Below are 11,124 nucleotides of genomic sequence, written 5' to 3'. Positions count from 1 at the left end.
CCTCTAATCTATCTTCTCCTTTCTCTTCCTTCCTTCCTCTTTATGTCTCGACCTCAGCTCTCTCTTTCTCAATCTTTCTTCCCTTTTATCTCCCCCTTCTCTCATTTTTCTCCCTTCCTCCCTGCTTCATCCTCCCTTACCTACTGCTGCTTTTTCAGCTAATCAAATCCCTAATGTTGACTCTATGAGTCCAATCCGATTTTTGATAATGACAAATCACTTAATATTTGAACTGTGCATTGAGTTTGTGAACAAGACCTATATTAAGCATGCATGGAAAGATAACGAGTCATGGAAGTCATAAAGTAAAGTGGATACATTTTGGCAAGCTCCATGGAAATCAAAGAGTACAAGAATCAAGATGCAAGCGGCAAAGTTCAAAGATCATCTTAGGAATGGGTATTTAGAACTCATGTATTTGCATTTTCGTATGATTTAATTTGAGGATCAACATAAATTAGAATTTCTTTAGGATTCATGCATTTCATGTATATCTTTAGGGAACCTTCATGAACTTAGAAATGTTTTTGAAATCATGGAAAATATGTTTTATAAAAGGCTTAAGAAAAAGAGCAAAACATTTTTTGAAATTAGAAAAAGAAAATGAAAAAAAAAGGGACTTCAGTAGCCTAAGCTCACCCTCAGTAGCCTGAAGATTAAGTTCGGTAGCCTGAAGAATTAATGGAAAACACAGCAAGTTGGTCGAGGCTCTTCGATCGCCTGACCTTGGGACCTCAGGCGCCTAAACCCACTTTAGGAACCTAAACTTCCCTCTTTAGGCGCCTGACCCTGCGTTCCAACTTGATTTTTCAAAGGCTTAAAGGACTTTGGTCGCCAGGGCTTTTACCCTCAGGCGCCTGAACCTGCGGGAGATTTAAAAACTTGTTTTTTTATTAAAAGAACTCGCGAGCTATTTTATTGATCCGACGGCTGAAATCAATCCTAAGGGTTAGACACTATATATACTGAATATCTAAACCCTAGAACGAAGTGACGACACACAACAAGAGAAGAACCTATCTCATTGCAAAAAAATATAGAGAAACTTGTGCTAATTGTTATACAATTGCCTACACTTCATTCTTCATTCATCTACTTTGGGCAAATCTACTTCAGAAATCAAAGGGCATTCATGCACTCAATTGATTTTCATTCTAGTACTGAGGTTTGATCGTTCAAGTTATTATTTTTCAATAACTTCTCATCTCATTCCTTGTTCTTGATTATCATGAGAAAAGTTTTGATCTTGAGTGTGCACATAGGTATAAAAATTAGTTTTTGAAAAGATCATTACTTGAGAAAGTTTGTTAGCGTTTGGTTGATTGGTTTTTGATTCAAGTATATATACATATATTGTTCATAAAGCTTATTATTGAAAAATATATTTTGATTAAAAGGTTAATCTTGAAAGTGCACATACATATACATATTTATTTTAAACAAGATCATTACTTGATTAAAGGTTGTGTTGTTTGTATTGCTGATTGACTTAATATTTAAGACAAAGTTTTTATTAATAGGTTCAAATCAAATATATTTGTGCATTTTTGCAAAGTGAACTAAGAACCCTAGTATACTCCAAAACATTTTAAACATATCATTACGTGGGAGTTTTGATTAAAGAGGGTTTGTGTGTTGAAGCATATCATACATAAAACGATTGTATCGTTTTCATACATTCATGAGCTTCAAGTTTAATCATATGTTAATGTGTTAGGAAATTGAATTTTACTCATAAGCTTTTGTTAGAAGCATTGTTTTGAGTGTTATTTTTCAGATTTTATTGTATACACGGTTCGGTGTGTGAACCGGTGTGTGAGGAGAGAGTTGTATCTCTTGTAAGCAGCGGAGTAGGAGAGAGCTGTGCCTCTTGTAAGCAGTGTATTGTAAGGGAAGCTCCATCCCAATTTAAGGAGCACGGATTTAGTGAAATCCTTGAGTGGTTGCTCAAGGTGAGGACGTAGGCCAAGTCCGCTGAACCTCGTAAAAACTGTGTTTGTCTTCTCTCTTCCCTTTACTCTTTATTTTCAGCACTGCATTTAAATTGTGTATATTGCATGTATAGGTTGGATAGTCATACACATAAGTAATTGACTAACAAGAATTCATTGGTAAATATATAAGAAGGGTTTAAGCAGTAAATAAGTGTCAAAGAATTTTTTAAATACCCAATTCACCCCCCCTCTTGGGATTACACCTGATTCAACACCTAATCCCATCTTAATTTTTCAAATGAGCTCATATTTATAGACATTCCCAAAAAAATAACCATTGGAGACATAAGGGTAATATTTAAATTTTTTTTAAACATGTTTAATCAAAATAACTCTGATTTACCCTTCATTACCCACGGTAAAATTTGGCCAACCCAAGAGATTCGGTCGACCGAGCCCTAGGTTCGGTCGCCCAAACAGACACATGAGAAAAAGTGAAGTTTTCATGTTTGAGTGCTTGAAAATATGTTCAGTCTGCTGGCCAAGGAGATTTTCCAACTTGCTCGAGGTTCGATCGCCTGGTCTCAAGTTTGGTCTACCGAACTTGCATTTTCGGTCCTTTGAGGGTATTTTGAACATGAATGTTCGAGCATCCGAGTTGTTGGAAAAGTCATTAATAGGAGTTCGGTTGATCGTGAACACTAAGTTCATTTCGGTTTGGTCGCCCGAAGTCAGGTCAATTTTCTGAATTTTCTATGTTCAGTCGACCGAGGCATTTTCAACGCCAAGGTTCAATCGCTTGAATCTTGAATATTTTAACACATAAGTCTTGTTTTTGAAAATTGATTTCCCCTGATAGCATATATGATAATGGGGACTTTCCTAAGTGCATGTGCAAGGACCTAGGGTCTATCTAAGGTTTAGGCTTTTTAATTTAGCCTAAAAACCTGGCGTCGGTCGATCGTCTATGGTCTTTTGAGTTTATACATACTATCATGCATGCAATGCAATTTCTACAGTCCATAATATTACAAACCCAAAATATAAAACAAAATGCATTTACAATATATCACAAATGTCTTCTTCTTCTTCTTCTTTTGCTCCTCTGATTTGTCATGGAGTATGCCGGATGATATGGTCTTTATATTCCTCCTGACTTCCATCACTTCCTTATGTGTGTGCAAAAATATTTAGCCTACTCAAACAGTAAAAACACACATTAGTAACTCGCGGTTTTTCATTATCAAAACTAGGGATCAGACTCAAAATGTCAACAAAGACTTTCTGCTTATCATCCTTCTAACCATATCCATCAGAGTCCTATTACGCCTTTCTGATACACCATTCTGTTCTGGTGTACCTGACATTGTGTATTGAGCACAAATACCATGTTTTTCAAGGAATTTAGCAAATGGACTAGGAATTTGTCCAGTTTTGTTATACCTTCCATAATATTCATCTCCTCTATCAGATCTAACAATTTTCACCTTTCTATCTAATTGCCTATCAACTTTATTTACATAAATCTTCAAAGCATTTATACTTGATATTTATCATATAGCAAGTAGACATATCCATAATGTGAAAAATCATCGATAAAGGTGATGATATATCTATCATTACTGAAGGTATTTACATCAAAGGGTCCTCATATATCAGTGTGTATAATTTTTAGAAGCTGAGTGCTTCTTGTGGCCCATTTCTTTGTGTGTCTTGTCTGCTTTCCTTTGATACAATCTACACAAATGTCAAGGTTAGTGAAATCCAAATTTGGAAGTATTTCATTCTTTACTAATCTTTCTAGTCTTTCTTTGGAAATATGACCTAACCATTTATGCCACAAGTACATCGTTCATTCACTAAACTTCGTTTAGTGCTAATACTATGATGCGAGGTTAAAAGTGTTTTAGCATAATGATTATCAAGTTTTAACTTATATAAATCATGACAAAGCATACTACAACCAACCATACTGGTGTCCTTAAATAAACTGAAACATCCTTTATTAAAATTAAAAGTGTATCTAGAAACATCCAATTTAGATAATGAAACTAAATTCCTAGAAATACTAGAAACATAAAAAGTCTCATATAAATCCAATTAATTATAACCACTGTCAAGGATTAAACGATAAGTCCCGATAGCTTCAACTGACACTTTTATTCTGTTCACCATGAAGATAAACTTCTCATTTGGGTTTATGTTCCAGATTGTAAGAAATCCTTGCATCATATTAGAAACATGAGTTGTACATCCAGAATCAATCCACCAAGTATTATAAGGAACTTCAGTTAACTTTGATTCGAAACATATATAAGCACTAGGCTTACCCTTCTTTTTGAACCAAACTTTCCGTTTCAAGCAGTACTTTTGGTAATGTCCAGGTTTCCCACAGAAACGACACTTGTCCTTACTTGATACCTTCCTCTGGATATGGGAAGAGGATTCATTATCCTTTAAAGATCCTTTCCCCTTTCCATGCTTCTTTACTTTCTTTTCAGCTAGTTGATTGTTCACATAATATATAGAGTGAATTCCTTTATTGTTCAATCGTGTTTCCTATTGAACTAGCATACTTTGCAACTCATGCACATTCCATTTATCTTTCATGGTGTTATGGTTCATTTGAAAAGCTCTATACTCAGTCGATAATGAGTTTAAAATGAACTGAACAAGGAAATTTTCATTCACATCCATTCCCAAAGTCTTATGTTGTGCTGCAATATTTGTCATTTCAATATCATGCTCATGCATAGTTCATGAACCATCAAACTTCATGGTGGTTAACGTACTCATTAATGTCCCAGAAAAAAGACTTATCTGCTGTCTGGGAACGCTCTCCCACAAACTTTAAAAACTTTTTGCCACTTTCAGTTTGGGAAATAGTTGTCTTAATGTCATTTGCAACACTCATTCGTATAAACATCAAACTTAATTTGTTTGATCTTTCCCAATTATTATAATAGGTTATTTCTTTAGCATTGCTAGAATTAGTAATAACATCAGACTGATCATTTAAGAGTGTCAAATCAAAATTCAATACACCAAGGTGAAATTGAACTTGTTCACTTTAATCAACAAAATTCAACCCATTAAACATTGGAACAGATGAAGCATGCAAGTGTAACGATTCAGGCATATATATTGCAAGAATTAAACACACTTAATGTAACGACCCGGAAAATACCGATATTTAAATATTAAAGAGAGAGGGAAATGAAAACAGGAATAGAAAGAGGTAGTAGACTTCGTCGACGAACGCGGAACGCTCCACGTTCGTTGACGATATTACATTTTGGGGATAATAATAATAAATTTCAAAGAATTGCCAGGGCTTCGTCAACGAGTACATAAGGAATTTCGTCGACGAATACAAGGCTTTGTCGACGAGTACATAAGAAAATTCATCGACGAATACAGGGCCTCATCGACAAGAAAATACCGAGAGAGGGTCTGGGGCAATCTGAATTTCGTCAACGAATGCAGGGCTTCGTCGACGAATTTACTGAAAGATTCGTCGATGAATCTAGCCCTATAAATAGTGGAAAATCGGGATTTTTATCACTTATCCGCGACTCTCTCTCTCTCTCTCTCTCTCTCTCTCTCTATGTCTCCCTCTCCCTTCTCTCTTCAACTCCGGCCCCACCAGTCACCGGATCGACGATCCAAAGCCACCACGACACTCTTGGCAGAATTCTCTACAGTCTGCCGAAGCGGATCATCGGGAAAACGAAGTTGGATTTCATCCCAAATTTATGGTAAGGTCTTTTATTTAGTTTTTGACTTCCTGACAGTTATAGGAGATGATGCAGGCTAAGAAATACTAATGTTTTGTTCTGGGGGATTATGTTTTCAAGATGTTGAGTTAGGAACCCTGCGGGTATAGAGCCAAAATTTTGTAGGGGGCTTTTCAGAGCTAAGGTAAGGGAAATATGCTATGCTAGGGATTTTAATAAAGTTAACAGCGATTTCATATATATATATATATATATATATATATATATATATATATATATATATATATTTATGCCAATTTATTATACAGTTTTTATGGAATATGAGTTTAAATGATTGTGTGGCCTAAGTGATTTTCATGAGATGAAGGAAATTGTATAGCTTTTATAATGTATCATACTATACTGAATACGCAAATATAGATAGCATGTACAGTTTATGTGGTTTTTCCTAGTATATGGAGTTATACAGATTATACAGATATAGACTTATATTTATAGAGAAATTTACATGCATATACAGTCTCTATATGAATAGTTTTATGAAATAGATAAATACATATATACATATACATGCATACAGTTTTACTCAGATCAGTATTTATATTACAGCTTTATACAGAACAGTAAATACAGAGTTATAGTATACCATGTTTCCTATTACCATAACGTATAGAGTATACAGATAGAGTATATAGACAGAGTATATGGATAGATATGTAGAGGTAGCATCAAGATGCTACGGATACAGTATACAGAGATTACATCATTTACAGTACAGAAAGATAGAGTTATGGTAATTTTGGAAACATGATGAAGAAAACAGTAAAAGAATGTATATGTATATATGTATATAGTATCAGATCCCTGTGGAAAGATTACAGACAGATACAGTACAGATATAGAATACAGAGCACGGTACCGTTGCTAAATACAAATAGAGTGCAACCACATATCTCAGATAGTGTGTGGGTACCGTCAGTCGTTCTGGGAGAGTTTGCAGCTCCCCAGTTCACTGGGTTGAGGGGGCCGGTTTGACGAGGTAGCAGCCAGTCCCGCTCCTAGGAGAGTATGTAGTTTGGCCGAGCTGAGGTGGAGTAGAGTATATTGACTTATCTAGAGGATGGACCAGATGAAGTCCCGCCTACGGGCCGCACAACCCTGTCATGAGGGGTCAAATCATGACGTACAGAGTCCTAGGGATAAAGCACATTTATGTATATGTATACAGTTTACAGTATATGATATGTATAGTATGATATTATCAGTATGAAAAGTAGAAAATATAGACGATACAGTATATTTTAAATTGAGAAAGATAGACATGCTTGAAAGATATATTTTACAGATTGTTGCATTACAATTCAGTTGCTATTTTTAAAAGTATTCTTAACTTAGCTGCCACACACTAGTAATAACATATGTCCACTTACTGAGCGTCGACTCACCCTATTACTCTAACATTTTTCAGGTGAGCCAGTTAGGCGAGTAGATCAGGCTCGCGGATAGAGAGAGTGTTTGATCACCCTAGTTTAGGGTGAGCTTTTGATAGAGTTGGGTATATATTTTGAACAGATGATGATAGAAAGGCATTTTTGTATGGCTATGGTTTGTAGACGCTGGATTCTGGTGTTGTTTTGTATATATGTAAATGATTGTATGATTTGTGTTCCCGCTGCTTAGGTATGAATGTTGATACACAGATATATTTTTATAAAAAAAAAATGGTAAGAATTTTGAGGTCGTTACAATTTAGTATCAGAGCTTAGGTTGCTAGGTTCTGTAGACTTTAGAGTGCAGCGGAAAACAATACCAGAATATACGAAAAATATTTGAGGTTTTATTCTGTGAGCTGAATATAGGACTTCATGATTGTTTATGTGTTTTTCCTAGGGTGACGATTCTAGGAAAACCATAGTAAACTGTCAACGAGTCATGTGTTGGGTTGCAGGAGTGGACTTTGGGGCTAGGAGTAGAAGGGATAGTTAATAGAGGATTTGGAGTTTTAGTTGAGTAAGTTGGGTCTATAGGAAGATAGAATTTTGAAACAGTGCTCTACGTGTTTGCAGGATGGACCCAGGAGGCAATAGCACTCACGACAGTGGGGATGATGGTGCTGGTCCTTCTGGCGCAGCAGGTGGAGATTTAGATGCTGTGGTACACAGTGTGGCTCAGCAATTCATGGCTAAGATAGCGTAGAGTCTATCGAATAGGGAGGTCCATCCTCAGCTTAGGGATGTACCATAGAAAAATTTATGAAGATGAATCCGCCTGTTTTTTCTGGAGCGACTGATCCTGCAGTTGCAAAGAACTGGGTGCAGGAGGTAGAGAAGATTCTAACATACTCCATTGCACCGACGAGTAGAGAGTTTTATATGCTACATATAGGCTGGCAGGGGAAATTGAGAGATGGTGGGCAGCCACCAGATTGTTGGAGGAGCAGAGGGCTATACCAGTGCAGATGACCTGGGCCCGATTCAGGGACATGTTCTTTGATAGATATTATCCTGCTTCAGTTAGAGATGCTCAAGCGCAGGAGTTCCTGAGTTTGTCCCAGGGGTCGTTGACTGTTTCACAGTATGCGGTGAAATTTATTGAGCTCTCTCGTTTCTACCCCTATGTTGTCCAGATGAAGCAAAGAAGGCTAGAATGTTTGAGAGAATTTTGAGGCGTGATATTTACAGGCAGGTGGCAGTACTGAGGATCCTGGATTTTTCAGAATTGGTTGACAGGGCCACCATAGCGGAGGAGAGTCTATCTGGAGAGACGGAGATACAGAGTCAGAAGAAGAGGGCTGCGCCTTCGAGTTTTTAGGCGGGTCCCAGTTGAGGCCCTTAGAGAGGAGGTAGATCTGGTGGAGGCCAGAGACAGATGGTAGAGCACAGGGGATTCCAGAGCAGTCAGCCTCCTGCCACTTGTGCCAGATGTGGACGGAGACACCTGGGTGAATGTCGATTTGGGGAGAATGTTTGCTACTGCTGCGGGAGACCCGATTATATGGCTCGATCATGTCAGATGCCTTCAAATTATGCACAGGCTCCCAGACCATTTCGAGGTGGATATCAAGCACCCCGCGGTGGTCAGCTAGAGAAATACAGCGCCGGCGAGGGTCTATGCGTTGACACCGAGAGACGCTGAGATGCCTGGAGACGTGGTCATAGGTACTCTTACTGCTTTACCATATAGAATGATTGTTTTATTTGATACAGGTGCTACCTATTCTTTTATATCGGTGGGGTATGTGAAGATAGCCGGGATAGAGACACAACCATTAGATATAGAATTGTCTGTGGGTACGCCAATGGGTTCTGTGATTAGATGCAGGAGGGTACTTCGAAATTTTCTAGTAAATATTCAGAAGAAAGTGCTGTTAGCCGATCTTGTGGTTCTAGATATGCAGGGGTTTGATGTGATACTGGGCATGGATTGGTTAGCAACTTATCACGCAAGTATTGATTGTCATCTAAAGGAAGTGATTTTTAGACCCCCGGGCGAGTCAGAGTTTAGATTTATGGGTCACGTGTACGTGCCTCACCACAGCTAGTGTCGGCTATTCAGGTGAGGAGATTATTACAGGGTGGTTGCCAGGGGTATGTTGCATACAAAAAAGAGTTGCCAAAAGAAGAATTGGGACAAGCTGACATACCAGTAGTGAGGGAATTCCTAGATGTATTTCTAGAAGAATTGCCTGGTTTGCCACCAGATCATAAGATTGAGTTTACGATAGATTTTTTGTCGGGATCTGCATCAGTATCTAAAGCACAGTACCGTATGGCTCCAATCGAGTTGAAGGAACTGAAAGATCAGCTACAGGAATTACTAGATAAAGGTTTTATCAGGCCTAGTGTGTCGCCCTGGGGAGCGCTAGTTCTGTTCATGAAAAAGAAAGATGGAACCATGAGATTGTGCATCGATTATAGGGAGATAAATAAATTGAAAGTCAAGAATAAATATCCTCTCCCTAGGATCGATGATTTATTTGATCAGCTCCAGGGGACCCAGGTTTACTCTAAGATTGATCTGCGATCAGGGTACCACTAGGTGAAAGTCAAAGCAGAGGACATTTCGAAGACCGCTTTTCGTACCAGATATAGGCATTACGAGTTCTTGGTGATGCCATTTGGGTTGACTAATGCTCCGGCTGTTTTCATGGATTTGATGAATCGGGTGTTCCATCAGTATTTGGACCAATTTATGGTGGTGTTTATTGATGATATACTGGTCTACTCGAGGAGTTGGGAGGAGCACGAGCATCATTTGAGGCTAGTATTGCAGATATTGAGAGAAAGGAAATTATATGCAAAACTTAAGAAATGTGAGTTTTGGTTAAGGCAGTTTACTTTTCTCGGCCATGTGATTTCTGAAGCAGGTGTATTAGTTGATCCAAGTAAAATAGAGGCAGTGGTAAATTGGGAAAGGCCGGGGAATGTTTAGGAAGTCAGGAGTTTTCTGGGGTTAGTAGGTTATTACCGATGTTTTGTGGATGGTTTCTCCAGGCTATCAGGTCCATTGACACGACTTACAAAGAAAAATATAAAATTTGAATGGACTGATGACTATGAGCAGAGCTTTCAAGAGTTAAAGCAGCGTTTAGTTTTAGCTCCAGTACTGGCTATTCCATCAGGGGAGGATGGTTTCGTGATATACAATGATGCCTCTTTGAAGGGGCTAGGATGCGTGTTGATGCAGCACGACAGGGTTATTGCATATGTGTCCAGACAGCTTAAAGAATATGAGAAGAATTATCCTGTTGATTTAGAGCTTACGGTAGTAGTGTATGCTCTCAAAATTTAGAGGTATTATTTATATGGTGGGAAATACAAGATTTTCACGGATCACAAGAGCCTAAAGTATTTCTTCACTTATAAAGAATTAAATATGAGGCAAAGAAGGTGGCTAGAACTTATTAAAGACTATGATTGCATAATTAGCTACCACCTAGGAAAAGCAAATGTAGTGGCAGATGCCCTTAGGAGGAAATTAGGGGAATCCGTGCTGGCAGCTATGGAGATTCAGCACTCGATTCTGGTGGACTTGGAGAGGCTCAGTATAGAATTGGTGGAGGAGAGTCCTCAGCTAGTTATTGTCAGCTTAGTGGTTCAGCCTACACTTTACGAGAGAATTAAGGTAGCTCAGGGTGATGACGCAGAGTTGGCAGCAGTGATGGCTAGAGTACGTGATGGACAAGGTGAGGAGTTCAGCATATCAGATGATGGAGCTCTGCGGTTTCGTACTAGGCTATGTGTTCCTACAAATGCCGAGATCAAGAGGATTATATTGGAGGAGGCTCACAGATCCCTATACACGGACCATCCCGGCAGTACTAAGATGTACAGGGACCTGCGAGAGTATTTCTGGTGGAGTGGAATGAAGAGAAAGATAGCCAAATTTGTTCAGTAGTGTTTGACGTGTCAGCAGGTTAAAACTGAACACCAGAGACCAGCAGGACAGTTGTA

Source organism: Malania oleifera, chromosome 8, assembly GCF_029873635.1.
Source record: "Malania oleifera isolate guangnan ecotype guangnan chromosome 8, ASM2987363v1, whole genome shotgun sequence".
Lineage (NCBI taxonomy): Eukaryota > Viridiplantae > Streptophyta > Magnoliopsida > Santalales > Ximeniaceae > Malania > Malania oleifera.
Note: the sequence above shows the minus strand (reverse complement) of the source record.